The 20,348-nt window shown below is 42.5% G+C and overlaps 1 long non-coding RNA gene across 1 annotated transcript in view; it reads right to left on the reverse strand.

The window, feature by feature from the left end:
* Positions 1-20,042, reverse strand: part of LOC122457964 — a 56,833-nt gene extending 36,791 nt beyond the window's left edge. Inside the window, exons 1-2 of the long non-coding RNA XR_006277759.1 lie at positions 19,984-20,042; positions 18,763-18,842 (exon numbers count right to left, since the gene is read on the reverse strand). This is a non-coding gene — a long non-coding RNA (uncharacterized LOC122457964). The remainder of the gene's footprint in view (positions 1-18,762; positions 18,843-19,983) is intronic.
* Positions 20,043-20,348: the final 306 nt, after the last annotated feature.

Consider the following 20,348-nt stretch of genomic DNA (forward strand, 5'->3'; position numbering starts at 1 on the left):
CAACCCAGGCCCAGTTAGGGGGTACCTCCTGGGCATCTCTGGTGCCAAGCCCCTAGCTAGTTTCCTCACCTTGAAAAAGAACACCCCAAACCCTACAGAGCCTCTCCACACTTACAGTTACCATGCAATTGTGCATCCTCAGGGAATTTAGGTTGATTCCCCTGCAGTTAGCAATGATCAACTCTGGCACTGCCAACAATTTTATAGAGGCAAAGGTGGCCCAGACCCTACAAATTCCCCTTCAGCCCAAACTTTCACTGGACCTGATAAAAACAATCAATGAGTTACCCCTGTCATCTGGTCCAGTAACCCAGGAAATTGTTCTCTTAGAGGCCAGCATGAAAAAGCACCACAAATTATTACACATCAATGTGATCCACTCTCTGTTTCTCCCAATAATACTCAGTATACTGTGGCTGGAGCAGCACAGCCCACGTAACTCCTGGAGTGGGAAGAGCAGTTACTCTTCTTCCAGTTAGTACCAAAAACTCTGCCTGCAATCTCCATGTAAGCTAATCTTTTTTCACCAAGAAGGGACATTACCACCTGAGGGAAAACCCAGGGCAGTGGGGGCCAGTCAGAGAGAAATTGCCTTGAGCCCAGAACCCCATCTCTCCAAGAAACACAAGGAGTAAACCAACTTTTTTGAGGGGAAAATATGTGGTCATCCTGCTCCTGCACCAGCACAATTATTGTCCCATAGAATTGGACAAAGACCCCATATGGACAAATATATACCATGTCCAAACCAGAGCTGGAAGCACTGCACACCTATATCAAGAAAATCTTGAGAAGAGCTTCATCTATCAATCTACTTCCCCAGCAGGAGGCCAAGTCCTTTTTGTGTGGAAGAAGAATCAGTTGCTGTGCCTTTGTGTGAACTATTGAGCCCTAAATCAGGTCACAATCTGCAACCAGTATCCTCTGCCTCTGAACACAAAATTGTTAGATCACGTGCAAACAGCCAGGATCTTCATGAAGCTAGACCTTTGGGGAATTTAAGAACCAGGGACAAGTGGAAAAAACACCTTTTGTATCCAATACAGACATTCTGAATGCTTAGTAATGCCATTTGGCTTAACCAATGCCCCTACAACTTTCTGTAAATGACATGGTCAGGGACATATTGGATCAATGTGTTATCAGTCATCTCAATGATATCCCAGTGTTCTCAGAAAACCCAGAAAAACAATGTTGTCATGACCAATCTATTCTAGAAAGGCTGTGGAAGCATGGGCTATTTGCCACATTGGAAAAATGCTTCTTTGCCCAGTCTTCATCGAATTTTTGGGCTACATCATCTCCTAAAGGGGCATTCAAATAGAACCCCAAAAGATAGCAGCAATCCACAACTGGGGAGCTCCCTGGAAATCCTGTGAATTACAACACTGCTTGAGCTTTACCAGTTATCTGTGGTTTATCATCAACTTATAAGGAAAAATGAGTCCTCTGACTGTGCTACTACATAAGTTCACTCGGCCACCCAAAGTCCAGCATGCCTTCATCCAGCTCAAGTCTGCCTTCATGACAGCCTCCATCCTGGCATACCTTGGCTGACCCAACCTGCCTGTTCATAGTGGAGGTAAATGCATCCAACTTGGCCCTTGGAACAGTAGTCTTGCACCAACTTGAACCCCAGCAAGGCTTGCACATTTTACTTCTGCAAGCTCACCCAACAGGAAGGAAATTACACAATATTAGATAAGAAGCTGCTCTGAATTAAAACTGAGGAGTGGCACCACCACCTTGAGGGAGCTCAACACCCTATACAGGACTTCAAGTATCTCCACAAGGGCTGAGTTTTAAATTAAAGGCAGTTAAGTAGGCCCTTACTGTTACTTTCAGGTCTTTGTTCACCATCACCTCCCTACCTACCCTCCCTACCAAACGGGGAAGGCCGATGCCTTTTCATGAAAAGGAGAGCACTACCACGAGGGTGAAGAACTAACCACCGAGCCACTATATCACCTCAAACTCAATAATTCCCTTATTGGAGCAACTTACCAAGATCTTATTCCATCCATCTTGAAGGAGGACCCCCTCACTGGGGAACACTTTCCAAGTCTCAGGGACCCAGCTAAACCACTCCAATCATGACAGATTAGTGTATTTCAATGTCTGTCCCTCCAGGCCCCCCGCCTTGAGATACAACATCTTTGTCCTGATGCCCCAGTGGCAGGACATTTTGGTCATCATAAAACTTCACACACAGTCTCACACTTTTTCTACTGGCCCTCCCTGAAGGCCGACATTCAAGCCTATCCAGCCTATCCAGCATACCTTAAGGAACTTAAGGACCAGCTAGAGAACATGACGAGAGCTTAAAAGTAGTATGCCAACAAGGGATGCCAGAAGGCTCTGGCCTTCTCCATAAACCAGAAAATCAGCCTCACTTTGAAGCTTCTTCTGTCCAGTAGACCCTCCCACAAACTGGACCAGCTATGCCAGAAAGTCAACTCAGTTGCTTTCAGATTACAGCTTCCCAAACCCTGTACAGCCTAAAATCCTACACTGAGAAACCCTTCTCTGGCCAAACTAACTCCTCCACTCTTAGATTGTGAAGAATATGGGGTGCATGCCATCCTCTATTCCAAATGCACGCAAGGATGCCTGTACTACCTTGTAGATGGGGCTGCATATAGACCGAAAAAGCGTACTTGGGAACCTGCCTCCCATATCCATGCCCCCAACTTGGTAGGAGAGATTTGTGAGACTCATCTGGACAAGCTGGCCCAGTTTCATCCTGAAAAGTAAGGACCTGAAGAGGGGGGTGATGTAAGAATCTATACAGCAGGGTCTGTAGTGGTTGAGGCAGGCATCATTTCCTCATTGCCATGAAGCACCCATGGAAGTTTGCTACCAAGAGGTACTGAGAGGTACTGCAGGAAGTTCCACCCTAAGGGGCATGAGTGACAGCCCTCCATGATTCCCTTAGAAGCTGGCACTTGCCATGTAAACGAGGAAGACATTTCTGGGATGCAGACATTAAGCAATGCAGATCTCCAGTGTGCACTTACACACCACAAACTGCTCCTCACTGTGACTTGCCTGGTGTCCAGACTTCTGGCTCTCAACCTAGGCTTGGCTCCTGACCCTTATCCTGGTTTACTTACTACTGACTCTAGTGAAAGACCCTGGCCCAGCCTGACCTTGATTCTTGCTGCACGCTCTCAAATTGGTAACAGTCTCTGACTTTGTGGTTTTGAGCTGGCCTGGTCCTGGATTGATTTCGGATCTTCAACTCCAATACTGAGCAACTCACTCTGTGCTCACAGGCTTCCCACAATCTAGCCCTGAAAATGATTAGCTTTAATCATATTAGCAGTTCCATGCAGAAAGTTCTTTGCTGGAGTGGGACCTGTTTTTTAACAGCATTTTCCCCTTGAGTGACTTCAAGACCAGCAGAATCAAACCTTGTTTCTTTATGGGATAATAAACTACCCACTTGCTTATGTAATGTCACTGTCCCCTCTTCATGGGGTTTCTGGCATGCTATGGTCACCAACCTTAAAACAGCCCTTGAAGATAGCACATTCTGTACCTCTACTCAGGCTGGAGGTGCTTCAGGTTAAGCTTTCAGGCTCTAGCATCTGCTGAGTCCCAAATAGCATTCAACCAATTGTCATGCTCCTCCCAGGGCCCCCAAACACCACATTGCTGTGATCCACTCCTTGTCAACTGTCCTTCCAGCAGCCACAGAACTCCCCCCCCCCCATTTCAGGCAAACTATCTCCTCCTGAGCAGAAGAAAGAAAGCAGCATCAGGTTTGCCCCAAGCAGATTCATTACGCTCGCCTCTGCTGACCTACTATTGAGCAAATTCATCTCACACAATGACAGGAAGGGCTGAATTCTGCATTTGGATTCACACACGCACATATCCAATTGGAGTCAAAGGGGCCTTTCTCTGGACCTGCAACAGTCAATCTGATTCAATGCGTTATGTGACCAGATGTGGAAGTTCATCCCTAAATCACAGCAATAAAAATAGCCATAATTAATCATTGAGAAATAAAACTAATCCTCAGTGTTTAATGCAATCAATTTTCAAAATGTCACTCTAATGTTAATTGAAGAATTACTATGAAATTTAAAGTAAAAATTAAACTCCACTCTACTTGTGAACAGATTAGGGTGGGGGTTGTTTTGGTGGGTTAAGTGTTTAATAAGATTTTTGTGGTTACAGAACATCAGGAGGTCTGGTGTGACCCACGGTTATTATTGGCATTACACAGGTACCTTCTCCCACTGTGTTAATATACACAATGTGTGAGAGAGGATTCCTGCATACTATCTATATTAAACTATAGGTTACTAGAGTCCCTATGATTGGCAACCACAAAACCCCCTCCACATGATTCCACACATCCATTATTCCTGCTTCATCATTCAAGTCACAATGTGTGTGGCTGATGAAGGCTGACAGACTCTGAATAGTGCACAAATGTACCAAGAGAAATAGATATTGCTAACTATGTCATCTTTCCAAAATGGTAGAATATTTCTTCCAGAATCCACAAGAGACTGAAATCATCTGGTGAATACTGATAATTACTTTCAGAAGGGAGTTCTCAGCACTAGTACCAAGTTCTTCAGTTCAGCTATGTCAGTAAGACAAACTGGGATTGCAATAGATTAGCAGAGCCACTGATATGCCACAAAGTAGTAAGTTCAGACTTAAAAGTTGGAAAGTCACTTCCACTTGAAATTCTGACTGGGTTTATCCTGTCCCAATTAGCGTTTTCCCCAAACCCACTCATTCCTTTTCCATGAAATAAATAGGACACAAGAGCCGGACCTTGAATGCAACAGAAAGCGCACAGAGATTCTCTCTATTAACCCTGAGTAGTCTGGGTCCCCCTTCCATATTCCTCTGGGTGTGCAAAAACAGGATGGGAAGGAAGCAGAGCCATGGCTCCACAGCCCTTTCTTCCCTCCCCCCCGCCCCAACATAACTGGCTGGCTTCAGAGATGGGGAAGTAAGAGGTGTGTAAAAGAAGCATCTGTGGGCACACGTGCTTTGCCTGGGCCAGCATAGTTCTGTACCAGCCCTTACTACTGTCTGTGTCTAAACAGCACAATCAAACCCTTATTCAGCACATAGTCTATTTTTTTCTCCCTGAATGTAACAGAGAGACAATGTAATCAGATAACTCTGTTCATTTCCTTTGGGAACTCCCCATTGCTGGCCCCCAATCTGCCACTCCTGCCTTCTTGCCTCTCTTTGCTCCCTTGAGCTATTAAGGGTGGGAATTTAGGCACATTTGAAAATCTAATCCTTAATGCAATATAATAATTGATATTAAAAAACAAACTTATGATATCTAAAAGCTACATGCACAATTCAAATAAAGAAAACAGGAGTTAGCAGGGTGTGTCTACAATAGCTTAGGTCATGAATATTTACTGTTGTTAACCCCCACCCTTCTCCTGGCACCATCACCCTTCTGCACCCTTTCAATATCTTTTGGTGTCCTAGACCTAATTTAGGGCCTGTTCTTGCAGACCTTATTCACTGCGTGCATTCTTACTCATCTGAGTAGTTCTACTGATGTCATTGGGACTGTTCATATACATAAGTGTTTGTGGGCTTGGACCCTTAGGGTATGTCTACACTGCATTGTAAATCCAGGTGTGTGGGTCTCGCGCTTGTGGACTTGCTGTTTCCTAGCCCACCCAGACCTGGGTTTACAATTGCTAGACCCAAGTCTCACCACTCTACTAATGTATCCATACTGCACTACACAGACATATTGATTCAGATCTGTGGCTTGCACTGCATCATTCACACTGCAGAATGACAAGGCTTGGACAGAAGTCTCAGCAGGACTCAAGCTCAGATGAGTGGGTCCTAGGACCTCAGTCCTGAGTGCTTGCAGACCCACATCAAATAGATCTATGTATGGATGGTGGGGAGGTTAAGCTCCAACCCGAGTCTGAGCTTGGGTTCAGAATGCAGTATAGACATATCCTCAGGGTATACAAAGCAACTAGACAAACTTGGGCTCATGGGGCTTGGGCTGCTGGGATCAGTGGCACATTAGCCACTGGGCCCATGGGGCCCAGCCCAGTGGCACCAGCCAACTGGGGGACCTTGCAGCACCCTCCTCCCTGACACACACACCTTTCCCGGCAGAAGCTGTGGACAGGGGAAGCTCTCCCAGCAACCCCTGACACTGTCCCAGGCAAAAGCTGGAGGGAAGGGAAAGCCCTCCAAGCAGCCTCCCATCCCCTTCTCCAGCAGAGGAATCCTCTAATGCCCCGACCCATACAGGTCCCTGTCAGAAGTCATGGAGCGGCAGGGCAAGCCCCTGCACCCAACCCCACTTTCTGGCAGAAGGGCCAGGCAGGGTGGGAGAAGCCCCAGTGCCCTGACCCTGGTCCCCTGCAGAAGCACAGGGGGTGTGGGGGGGGGGAAGCCCCAGCACCTGGACCCCCACTGCAGCCTTGGGACTGGAGGAGTTCTCACTCTGCACTGCAGCCCTGGGGCCATGGCACAGGGACAGAGCTTCTCCGGGTCTTGGGGCCACCGTGTGGTGGGGGAGAGAAAGGAAGATACAGGTTGTGGGGTGGGCAGAATGGGAGGGGACCCTGGATGGAACAGGGGTGGGGCTCTCAGGAGGGGGCAGAAAGGGGTGGGGTGTGGGTGGAGCCATGGGCCTAGGGCCCCAGGAAACCTTAAACCGCCTCTGGCTGGGATGTTTCATTGCTGTGTAGACATCAGGGGTTGAGCTGCAGCCCAAGCTCTGGGACCCTCCCACTTCTCAAAGTCCTAGAGCCCAGGCTCCAGCCCAAGCCCAGAAGTCTCCACAGCAATGAAACAGCCTGCAGCCTGAGCCCCAAGAGCCCGAGCTGGCTAGCACATGCCAGTCATGAGTGTCTAGTTGCTGTGTAGACAAACCCTCAGATTCCAAGTTCCTGGGTGTAGTCTGAAAAGTAAAACTGGAGAAAGCGGTTCAGGCTTCAGAAAGGAGGATACTGAAGGTTCAGAATGCAAGCTGGCACAAAGCTTCTAAAACACACTGTAGAGCCTGATCATTTAACACAGACCTCTCAGCTTGCTTAAAAACTTCTTTCCTACAACTCTGCCAGCCGACAGTCTCACTTGTTGCTAATGAAAAGCCGGGGAAGGGGGCTCCCATTTTCATTGTGACTTGCAGGGCATAGCAGATTTTTTTTTAATAATCAAATAAAAAATAAAGAAGATAGTGACTTTCAATTTTTCTTTTTTTTTTATTTAAAAATTTGCATCTAACAACGTGATGAAACTTTATCAACTGAGCGGTCTGTCCTTCCAGTGATGAACGTTAAATCTAGCTAACTGCATCAATCCCTTAGGAACTAAAGGGAGACTACTCTACAGCAGCCGCAGGGCAGGAGCTGATAAACCACAGCATCTTTGCCTCAGCTGGTCCGCACCCTCATTAGGGCTCTTAGCACCAAAGAGGGATATGTCTCTTTAAGAGGACATCCCTTTGCATCAGTCAGGACAAACCACATCAGGTTTAGGGCTAGAGGATTCCCACCCTGCACTAATGACTGGGGAGTGAACTGGCTGCAGGTTTTGTTATGAAATGTGTATTTATATATTTCTCAAGACACCTACTTGCTAAGACAGGCATTTTAGCTGTGAAACAAATAAAAAGCATTTTGTTTTCACTAAAACTTCCACATGCCTTGACCTTTATATTATAAATCTTTTATGCAAAGTTACAGAGAAGAATTGGATCGTTTTCTTCCATTCCAAAGTCATACATTTTTAAACTCACAGCATGTAGGCAGCCACTGTCATGTAACAATGGGAAACTGATACTATATCCACTGATGCAAAAATCTCCAGAGTGCACACAGCAGAAAGAAAGCCGTAGAACCTGAAATAAAAAGTATATCCCAAATCCTATAAAAGAGCACTTGGGAAAACGTTAGTAACCTTCTTTCTTATCCCTTCCTACTTCCTGTCCTACCACTTCACTTAATTCCTCCTAAAATATTGCTTTTGTCCACCAGGCATTCATTACCCATGGAATCACCAAAGTTCACCGACCCTGTTTCAAAAGGCAGGAAGGCTTCCAGGGAGTGCAAACTCCATCCTCCATTGTGATTAAATGGCCATCTTCTCCCACTTCCTCACCTGATGGCTTTGTTTAACTTACTTGTAGATGTGCTTTCCTTTAACTTTGGGTCTCACCTTGGTTAGTTTACATTGGAGACACAGTCAAGCCAGTGAAACATGCTTTTCTCTAGGTCAGTCTGGGCTTAGGCACTGCCTGCCAAGCACACTTTGGGAACGTATTTCCAGCACACACCAAAATTCTTTATACATCACCCATACATACGTCACTCAATAGTATTCATGACCAGCATGTTACCAGTTTGCATATTACACCTAACATGACATCTGTAAGATACAGATTATGACAAGAGTGAGTTGGGGCAATGAGTGTGTCAGGCTTGATGAGAGTTATAGTATGGCGTGGCCTCTGCCAGCTGGCACTGAGGGGGCTCCCTGGGTCAGACTAGAGGGCCATTTTCACAGCTGGCACAAATGGACATAACTCCAGTGGTGAATTTGGCCTCTCTTCTTGATGCAGAAAAAGAGAATAAGGAAGCCAGTCTGTAAAACTGAGAATGTTCTAAACAAACCAACAAACAAAAATAAATATAAATATGACCATGTAAACCAGTGGTTCCCAAACTTGCTCTGCCGCTTGTGCAGGGAAAGCCCCTGGCACGCCGGGCCAGTTTGTTTACCTGTTGTGTCCGCAGGTTCGGCCAATTGCGGCTCCCAGTAGCTTCCATTGGCCTGGAGCACCGAATTGCGGCCACTGGGAGCTGTGACTGGCTGAACCACTGATGTAAACCAATAGATCTAACCACTTTCCAATTGAGCAACACAAATATACAGTAATCATAGTTGGAAGTTTTCTCCAGTATTATAGATCCATCCTTAGCAATAACATTTTGGTGTTATTCATCAGTTTCTAGTCCTAACTAGTTACTGTAGAAGTTTGGTAGAACATAGCTGTATCAGTATCAGGAGATCTTTTTTCATTGTTAATTGGGAAATACAGAGAACCTGACCAATCCAGTTTACAAAAAGCAGGTACATTCTAATATTTTCTTGCTGGTCCAAATTTGGCACTACTATATTTACTGGTGATTTCAATAGGAGCTGCACCCTAAGGCTAAATGTGATCTCCATGGTCCAGTTCTGATCTGACCAAATAATCATTTTACAGCAGTATAACTCCATTGAATCCAGTATAATCCCAGTTGAATTACTCCTGATTCACCACAGTATTATTGAGAACAGAATCAGGATCACTGTATCCAAGCATGCTGAAATGCACTGATTCATTCACTGACTCATAGAGTTTAAGGCCTGTAGGGACCATTAGATCATCTAATCAGATCTGTATAGTACAGGCCCTTAAATTTTACCCAGTTACATCTGTTTTGAGCCCAATTATTTGCGTTTGGCTAAAGCATTTCCTTTAGACCCCGGACAACTTTTTGTGGCTCTTTTCTGTACCCTCTCCAATTTTTCAACATGCTTTTAAAATGTTGACATGAGAGCCATATGAAGTATTCTAGTGTTAGTCTCAGCAATGCCTTAGACAGAGAGGAAAACATCATCTCCCAACTCCTACTTATCAATCCCTTGTTTTCCATCCAAAGGATCCCTTTTTGCCACAGCATGACAATGGGAGGTCTTGCTGAGTTGCTTGTTCACTATGACCCCTGAAACCCTTTTCAGAGTCACAAAGTGGGGCGTTGTCTCCTAGAAAGCAGTGGGAATAGTTTGCATTATTTTTTTTGTCTTGTAGCATTTTGTATTTCCCGAGGTTAATACACTACCCTACATCATCCCTAGTCATGAAAATGGTTCTAGAAAGAAATTTCCCAGTGCACTAAACTAATATTTTTTGTGGAAATTTTTCAAAAAAATTGTTTGTATTTTATATTTATCCAAATTTCACACCAGAATTTTGTGCGTTTTGTGCGTAAAACTAATGAAAAACTGGGGGAAACACAGTTACTGCATTTTAAAACCATTTTTGGTTAAAATTTTCAATTTGCAATTTCTATTGAAAGAGTCATTTTTTTCTAAAAACTGAAAAGGTCACTGATGATGATTTTTTTTCTGTGAAAATCTGTACACAGAAAATGCAAGAGAGGTGCACATTGTGGGTAGCAGACATCCAATCCAGAGCAAAGAGGAGAATTTTTCTCATTGACAGCAACAGAAAAAATCTAGGAAGAGAGTGAACATTTCAAGGATACTAACCCATTTATATCCATTTTACAGTGCTTTCCATTTTCTTTCTTGTAAGCAGAGCTCAACCTTCCATCTCACATTTCCTTGTTTAACGTGCTCAAACAATTTAAGTTACTCATATACACTGATGGGTTCTGAATTGTTTGCAGTCACTTTGGCAATAAGATCTAGACATCACTGCGGTCAGCTCAATGAAGGCTTCTGTTCAGTGTGTCACAGCATCAAAAAGGCAAATAAGCTGTTCCCTTATTAATGTTGATGTGACTAAACAGAATATAATATGGAAAATCGCCTTAGAAAGCCCTTCCAAAATCTATTCATGAAGCTACCTCCTTTACTTTCATATCATCCCTAAAATCTCTCTTGTGCTGTCTTGCCTATGAGACATAGGAGAGGAAAGGTAACAATTTCCCCTCTTTCCACAAGAACAATACTAAGAGGATGTTCATATGCCATGCTGAGTAAGTGTGTGATATTCTACCCCAATCATTTGTCTGTTAGTGACCCTTTCTCGGCACCTGATTAAAACCCCATTGAAATCAGTGGGAGTCTGATAGCAGTTCTATGGCAGGTACATACAGCTTGCATGCTATCCACTGTATCAAGGTCTAATTACCAGTTCTGGGTCAGGACGTGGCTCTAGACTATGTCACCAGGACAATCTTCTACAATAATACCTGTAAAGTTACAGAGTTATGGAAAAAGAAAAGGAGTACTTGTGGCACCTTAAAGACTAACAAATTTATTTGAGCATAAGTTTTGTGAGCTACAGCTCACTTCATTGGATGCATGCAGTGGAAAATACATGGGAGATTTATATACACAGAGAACATGAAACAATGGGTGTTACCATACACACTGTAATAAGAGTGATCAGGTAAGGTGAGCTATTACCAGCAGGAGAGTGAGGGCGGGGGGAATCTTTTGTAGTGATAATCAAGGTGGGCCATTTCCAGCAGTTGACAAAAACATGTGAGGAACAGTGGCGGCGGGGCGGGGGGAGAATAAACATGGGGAAATAGTTTTACTTTGTATAATGACACATCCACTCCAAGTCTTTATTCAAGCCTAAGTTAATTGTATCCAATTTGCAAATTAATTCCAATTCAGCAGTCTCTCGTTGGAGTCTGTTTTTGAAGTTTTTTTGTTGAAGAATTGCCACTTTTAGGTCTGTAATCGAGTGACCGGAGAGACTGAAGTGTTCTCTGACTGGTTTTTGAATGTTATAATTCTTGACGTCTGAATTGTGTCCATTTATTCTTTTACGTAGAGACTGTCCAGTTTGACCAATGTACATGGCAGAGGGGCATTGCTGGCACATGATGGCATATATCACATTGGTAGATGTGCAGGTGAATGAGCCTCTGATAGTATGGCTGATGTGATTAGGTCCTATGATGGTGTCCCCTGAATAGATATGTGGACACAGTTGGCAATGGGCTTTGTTGCAAGGATAGGTTTCTGAGTTTGTGGTTTTGTTGTGTGGTGTGTGGTTGCTGTGAGTATTTGCTTCAGGTTGGGGGGCTGTCTATAAGCAAGGACTGGCCTGTCTCCCAAGATCTATGAGAATGATGGCTCATCCTTCAGGATAGGTTCTAGATCTTTGATGATGCGTTGGAGAGGCTTTAGTTGGGGGCTGAAGGTGATGGCTAGTGGCGTTCTGTTATTTTCTTTGTTGGGCCTGTCCTGTAGTAGGTAACTTCTAGGTACTCTTCTGGCTCTGTCAATCTCTTTCTTCACTTCAGCAGGTGGGTATTGTAGTTGTAAGATTGCTTGATAGAGATCTTGTAGGTGTTTGTTTCTGTCTGAGGGGTTGGAGCAAATGCAGTTGTATCGTAGAGCTTGGCTGCAGACAATGGATCGTGTGGTGTGGTCTGGATGAAAGCTGGAGGCATGTAGGTAAGCATAGCAGTCAGTAAGTTTCCGGTATAGGATGGTGTTTATGTGACCATTGCTTATTAGCACCGTAGTGTCCAGGAAGTGGATCTTTTGTGTGGACTGGTCCAGGCTGAGGTTGATGGTGGATGGAAATTGTTGAAATCATGGTGGAATTCCTCAAGGGCTTCTTTTCCATGGGTCCATAGGATGAAGATGTCATCAATGTAGCACAAGTAGAGTAGGGACATTAGAGGACGAGAACTGAGGAAGCGTTGTTCTAAGTCAGCCATAAAAATGTTAGCATACTGTGGGACCATGCAGGTACTCATGGCAGTGCTGCTGATTTGAAGGTATACATTGTCCCCAAATGTGAAATAGTTATGTGAGAGGACAAAGTCACAAAGTTCAGCCACCAGGTTTGCCATGACATTATCGGGGATACTGTTCCAGACGGCTTGTAGTCCACCTTTGTGTGGAATGTTGATGTAGAGGGCTTCTACATATATAGTGGCCAGGATGGTGTTTTCAGGAAGATCACCAATGGATTGTAGTTTCCTCAGGAAGTCAGTGGTGTCTCAAAGATAGCTGGGAGTGCTGGTAGCGTAGGGCCTGAGGAGGGAATCTACATAGCCAGACAATCCTGCTGTCAGGGTGCCAATGCCTGAGATGATGGGGCATCCAGGATTTCAAGGTTTATGGATCTTGGGTAGCAGATAGAATACACCTGGTCAGGGTTCTATTTCACTTATGGGGACAATGTATATTAGAAAGAGTTGCTACCTCTGGGGATGGTTTTTTCTCTCTGGTCTTGTTCTTGGGAATAAAATAGGATGAAGTGCAGAATGGATCACTTAATTTATTTCAAGGTGCTGGTAGTGGAGATGAGTGTGTGTGGAAGACAGTACTTTTTTTGTAGCAGATCTTTCTCCATTTCCCCCCCTTTTTCATACTTCCCACGCTCCTTCTCTCATATCCTCCTTTTAGAGATCACATATAAGGGCACTACCTTACCAGTCACTTTTCTATTTTCACCAGTCCAGTGAAAGAGATATTAAGTTTATTTCCACTTCTGTCCCATGACTCTTCCCTTGATGAAGCACAACAATAATATCACGGCAAATGGAACAAAAGAGAAGCAGTGGGGTCACGATACTTGCAGGAATGGAACTAAAGGTAAGACAGCTAAAGGATAGGTAGGAGCAGATAGGAGCAGCAATAGCTAGGCTGCCTCTGCATCTTTGGAGGTACTACGGCTGCTATTACTTTCTCTGAAGAGGAGGTAATACTCCCACAAGTGCTACTACCTCATAAAAAAAATTGTATTACCCGATTCACGGTGGCCATGTCCCATGACTTTTTTTGACTTTTTTTTATTTGTATGTCTTGCTGTCACACATCCCACAAGCGATGCAATGGATAAGACAGAGTCTGTCTGGGCAAAAATTACATTGGGGAAGATAACTAGTAAAGCCTCTCCTACGATAGTGCTTGGGGTGTGCTATAGACCTCCAGGATCTAATTTGGATATGGATAGAGCCCTTTTTAATGTTTTTAATAAAGTAAATACTAATGGAAACTGCGTGATCATGGGAGACTTTAACTTCCCAGATATAGACTGGAGGACCAGTGCTAGTAATAATAATAGGGCTCAGATTTTCCTAGATGCGATAGCTGATGGATTCCTTCATCAAGTAGTTGCTGAACCGACTAGAGGGGATGCCATTTTAGATTTAATTTTGGTGAGTAGCGAGGACCTCATAGAAGAAATGGTTGTAGGGGATAGTCTTGGTTCAATGATCATGAGCTAATTCAGTTCAAACTGAACGGAAGGATTAACAAAAATAAATCTGCAACTAGAGTTTTTGATTTCAAAAGGGCTGACTTTCAAAAATTAAGGAAATTAGTTAGGGAAGTGGATTGGACTGAAGAACTTATGGATCTAAAGGTAGAGGAGGCCTGGGATTACTTTAAATCAAAGCTGCAGAAGCTATCGGAAGCCTGTATCCCAAGAAAGGGGAAAAAATTCATAGGAAGGAGTTGTAGACCAAGCTGGATGAGCAAGCATCTTAGAGAGGTGATTAAGAAGAAGCAGAAAGCATACAGGGAGTGGAAGATGGGAGTGATCAGCAAGGAAAGCTACCTAATTGAGGTCAGAACATGTAGGGATAAAGTGAGACAGGCTAAAAATCGAGTAGAGTTCGACCTTGCAAAGGGAATTAAAACCAATAGTAAAAGTTTCTATAGCCATATAAATAAGAAGAAAACTAAGAAAGAAGAAGTGGGGCCGCTAAACACTGAGGATGGAGTGGAGGTTAAAGATAATCTAGGCATGGCCCAATATCTAAACAAATACTTTGCCTCAGTCTTTAATAAGGCTAAAGAGGATCTTAGGGATAATGGTAGCATGACAAATGGGAATGAGGATATGGAGGTAGATATTACCATATCTGAGGTAGAAGCGAAACTCAAACAGCTTAATGGGACTAAATCAGGGGGCCCAGATAATCTTCATCCAAGAATATTAAAGGAATTGGCACCTGAAATTGTAAGCCCATTAGCAAGAATTTTTAATGAATCTGTAAACTCAGGAGTAGTACCGAATGATTGGAGAATTGCTAATATAGTTCCTATTTTTAAGAAAGGAAAAAAAAAAGTGATCCGGGTAACTACAGGCCAGTTAGTTTGACATCTGTAGTATGCAAGGTCCTGGAAAAAATTTTGAAGGAGAAATTAGTTAAGGACATTGAAGTCAATGGTAAATGGGACAAAATACAACATGATTTTACAAAAGGTAGATTGTGCCAAGCCAACCTAATCTCCTTTTTTGAAAAAGTAACAGATTTTTTAGATAAAGGAAATGCAGTGGAACTAATTTACCTAGATTTCAGTAAGGCATTTGATACCGTGCCACATGGAGAATTATTAGTTAAATTGGAGAAGATGGGGATCAATATGAACTCAAAAGGTGGATAAGGAATTGGTTAAAGGGGAGACTGCAACGGGTCCTACTGAAAGGCGAACTGTCAGGTTGGAGGGAGGTTACCAGTGGAGTTCCTCAGGGATCGGTTTTGGGACCAATCTATTTAATCTTTTTATTACTGACCTTGGCACAAAAAGTGGGAGTGTGCTAATAAAGTTTGCAGATGATACAAAGCTGGGAGGTATTGCCAATTCGGAGAAGGATTGGGATATTATACAGGAGGATCTGGATGACCTTGTAAACTGGAGTAATAGTAATAGGATGAAATTTAATAGTGAGAAGTGTAAGGTTATGCACTGGGATTAATAACAAGAATTTTAGTTATAAGTTGGGGACGCATCAATTAGAAGTAACGGAAAAGGAGAAGGACCTTGGAGTATTGGTTGATCATAGGATGACTATGAGCCGCCCATGTGATCTGGCCGTGAAAAAAGCTAATGCGGTCTTGGGATGCATCAGGTGAGGTATTTCCAGTAGAGTTAAGGAGGTTTTAGTACCGTTATACAAGGCACTGGTGAGACCTCACCTGGAATACTATGTGCAGTTCTGGTCTCCCATGTTTAAAAAGGATGAATTCAAACTGGAACAGGTACAAAGAAGGGCTACTAGGATGATCCAAGGAATGGAAAACCTGTCTTATGAAAGGAGACTCAAGGAGCTTGGCTTGTTTAGCCTAACTAAAAGAAGGTTGAGGGGAGATATGATTGCTCTCTATAAATATATCAGAGGGATAAATACAGGAGAGGGAGAGGAATTATTTAAGCTCAGCACCAATGTGGACACAAGAACAAATGGGTATAAACTGGCCACCAGGAAGTTTAGACTTGAAATCAGACAAAGGTTTCTAACCATCAGAGGAGTGAAGTTTTGGAATAGCCTTCCAAGGGAAGCAGTGGGGGCAAAAGATCTATCTGGTTTTAAGATTCTACTCGATAGGTTTATGGAGGAGATGGTATGATGGGATAATGGATTTTGGTAAGTAATTGATTTTTAAAGCCATACTTGATTTGCAGGTGTGCCAGGGGTTGGGGTAGGGGTTACTTGGGCTCAATGTCACTCCTTAACCCCTTGCTTTCACTGCTAAATTCAGAGGCAGCCACATAAACAACATTTTCAGGCCTCCCCCTTTAAAGCTGGGGGGAAGGAGAAGTAGGGAAGGACATCTCCATGTTACAAGCCAAAGGACTGTCCCATCTCTCCAACCTCTGCTAAATCTTGGGAGCCCCTATTCTTCCAAACCCATATTCTAAGCAGGGTCCAACAACCCCAAAATTACAACCTCTCCTCAAAGCAAGGCCCAGCAACTCATCACCACCTAGCCTTCATCAGAGCAGACCATTAGGCTTCTAGACTAATACCCAAAGAAGGGCCCAACTATTTGAGGCTTCTCTAAGCTTGGAAATAATAAGCAGACTCATCATCCAGCAGGACAATGAGTGCTTTGGTTTAGCTCAAAGACGTCCTGATGATTTCCAGTTATCTTCTTCTCATGTTGCCTTACAGAGTTATGAGGGCACTGACAGGCCAATTTAAAAAACAAACAGCAGGTCAGGGTCAAATTGTGAAAATAACATTACTAAGTGAACAATTGTTCAAATTTGTTTAATGAGCCCATTTCAGAATTCCCAGTTAACATGTCACAGATTTAATGAAGTGATTTGGTTAACACTTCAGACAGTTGGTTCCTTCTTATTTTCATTTTTCCCAAAAGCACAATAATACCTAGCATCTTTCTGGTGCTAACACTTTTGCTTAGCACACATTTGTTGCCAGGCATAAAAGGTTTTAATCAAGAAATGATTGATAACCATGGTTAAACAGATCATTAGCCTAATGACACACGAAACTACAGAGGAGAGTTGCTAATTTATGTACAAGTTTATTCCTTAAAGAGGAGCAGACGTTTTAAGTCCAAATCAGTTTGTCACCCTCTTTATGGATTTATTCTTCTGACGGACACGCTAACACAAACCACTGAACTGCTCATGACTTTGCATAGCTGAAGAAACAATCAATGGGGCTAGCAGCAAACTAAGACCAGGACAGGCGTCGCTGAATGCAAAGAGTGTCATGCAAACATTTCACCCACAACAAGTTTGCCCATGTGTCAGGTCAAATGTGGAATAGACCCATAACAGCATCCATGACTGAGACTCTGAGGTACTATGATAACACAAATAAATAATAATTCATAGACTATCCAATAAGCATGATGTAGCATAAGCTGTGACATTTGTAATAACAACAATACATTTTATTACTGGTGTTTCAAAGCTTATGGTTCACAGTCAAGATCTATTTCTATTGAGAAATGCAGAATTCTAGGTGCCTGGGGGATATTTACTTCCTCCCCTTGCCCCTATGGCACTGTAACCCAGATTAATTCCAGTTTGGCTAACTATGTCTATTAGAATATTTTTTAAGGTCAGCAAAGGTGACCAGAGCATTTGATGATGATCTTTTATTGTGGTTTAACATTCACATAAATATAAACTTCAGCATGAAAAGGACATTTTTAAAAGCCGCTTCTAATGTATTGGACCATTTTTTCATGTTGTATATGGCTTTTGCAAATTTAAAAATAAATCAAAGCTTTATATTGGCCTCAATCTTCAAGTGAAATAGAGTGAGGTTAAATATGGCAGAAATATGTTTGGACAAAGAAAGGTCAGGACTGAGTGTATCCTGAATTTTCTAACAGAAGAAATGGCCAAGAGATCTCTCACCAAATTTCAAACCAGGGAGGCTTGTAGCTGGATTAAGAGAAAGTCTATTTTTGGCCATTCTGGACTACATCTCAGACAGACCCTTCAGACAAAAAGAGACAGCAATGAGAGAATCTAAAAAAAAAGGAAAAAAAGTGAACAAACATGAGTGGAAGAAGAAAAGAAGTCAAAAGCATAATGTCTCTTAATGTCTCCTGCCATCAACATTTAAGTAACACTTTGGTCTTCTCATGCATTCCAATTGTGGATCTCAAAGAATTTTACAAACATAACATTCACTAAGGACCAATTTGTGGGTGGCCTTCATATTGGTTTACAAGTGGAGGAAGATGAAAGAAATCTTCTTCCTCTGCCAAGACCAGCTCAAATAAGGGAGATCACAATTCCAGTCCTTTTGTTCCCTTAGCACAAAGACTGCCCCACTGGCTTTAGCCGCCCTGAAGAAATGGGAAGGAATGGGGAAGAGGTAGGACCATTTACTCCATCAGATAAGAGGTAAAAAGCAGAATAATAGAGTAAGAGAATAATACAATAATCATAAAAAGATAAAAGTATCATTCAGATTCCCTATTTGAAACATTTTACACTTCCTACAAACAAAAGAAAAAATAAAAGGAAGATGAGGCTTGCCATTCCTGATGTTACTAATAAAGTCAAGTGGGGAGAAATTCCTCAAAAATCACAAATGATATCCACAGATATTCAGACTTTCCTCATACATCATAAAGACGCAAAATAGGCACCAGTAGCAATTAAAAATCTGGAAGTTGCTATTTTATCCTTTCCTGAAGAATAATTCTTTAGACAAGAATAGTCACAGTCATTTCAGTCTAGTAATGATACAGAATATTCCTCCATTTAAAGTAATTCTTCTGAAGGGTGAGTATTTCTTATCCTAACCTGGGCTTTTGAATCCACAACGTCACACGTGGTTGAATGATATATGGTTACCTCTTTCTTAGTCAGCTGCAAGATAGGATCTATGGAAACAAAGTAACTATGATAGAAAACAAAAAGCCGAGTAATAGAGTAAGAGAATAATACAATAATCATAAAAAAGAGAAAAGTACAGTTCAGATTCACAGTCGACTTATCAGGGGAAAAACATCAGAACAAATACACCACCCATATAAATATGGAAAATAATGGTAAAATTATCTGAATATGTCACTAGTGCCTATTATCATGGCAGCTAAGTGCTTTAATTACAGAAAAATGATACACAAAAACAAACAGAATCAGTTAATCAAATGTTAAACAAAATAAATGCATCTTGCATCAAGCCCCAAAGGTCACTAGCCTTAAGCTTGAGGATTGCAAGTGGGGTGAGTTCCAAAAAGAAGTGACTTTTTGAAAGAAAAAGCCCTGCCATTAGCTCTGGAGGGTTCAAATTTAGGACCCAGTCCTGCAAACACTTACTACCTACCAGGCATCGTAATCTATTCCATGAGAAATCCCACTGAAGTCAATGCGTTCCAGTGAAGAATCTAATAGGAAACTAACTCCATCTTTGTTACTTTTAGACTTAAATATGCTCTACTTAGGGCTATGTCTTAAACAGCACTGCAAAATTCTACTCACCCACTTGGCCAGGGGAAGAAGTTCATTTTCATAGGTGAGTAAAACATAATTATTTTCTTTTTCTATTTCTAGCCCATAAGTATCAATAACAAGCACTCCCCAGCCAGCCTTAACTGGTAAAGGAAAGCACTCAGAAGTAGGCATGCAGATGGGGCAGGTACATTAGGCCAGGCTTCTAAGATGACATTAGGGAAGCATTTAAAAATACTTATGAAAACTTTCTCATCCATCCTTTACAATGATGCCTGGAGATAATGAAAAAACTAAATGATATTTTACTCACTCATCAACATAAGCTGCTTGTTCTGGGCAACTGAGCAAGTAGAATTTTGCAAGGCTACTATAGGGGTAGCCTAAGTAAAGGACATTGTAGTAACTAAGCCTGAAGGTAATAAAGATGGTATTAGTTCACCACACATAAAAATGGCTAAAGTATCTTGGCCATCTGTAGAGGGTGAAAAGCATGTGCCACAGTTATGGAGCTAGCTGCACCTCTGTCCCCTTTTTAGTCTCTTCAGGTAATAGGCTTCTTGTCCTTACCTGCCTTAGAGTGGAATCACTCAGCTCTTTCACTGAGACTGGGGTCTGGCTACTCCCTGTGTATCCCAACTACTTATTACCCTGAAGGTCCAGCTGGGTTTTAGCAACTGTGTGTCTTCTCTTTAGGAACCTGTGACCAGTGATATAGTGACCAACAGCCTTTTTAAAACAAAGTTGTTGTTTTATTTAGCAGTTGGAACAAAGCTTTAGAGGTTTAAAAACAGCAAGCAGCTGCCTACACACATACTTAGTCTCATATAAGTTTAGACTTCGATACAGCTCGTTCAGATAGGCTTTCCTTTAAAGTTACAGGAAGAGAACAGAACGAAATGTTGGGAAACTGTAATGAATTGTGTCAGTCAAGT

This window comes from Dermochelys coriacea, chromosome 1 (genome assembly GCF_009764565.3).
Source record: "Dermochelys coriacea isolate rDerCor1 chromosome 1, rDerCor1.pri.v4, whole genome shotgun sequence".
Taxonomy (NCBI): Eukaryota; Metazoa; Chordata; order Testudines; family Dermochelyidae; genus Dermochelys; species Dermochelys coriacea.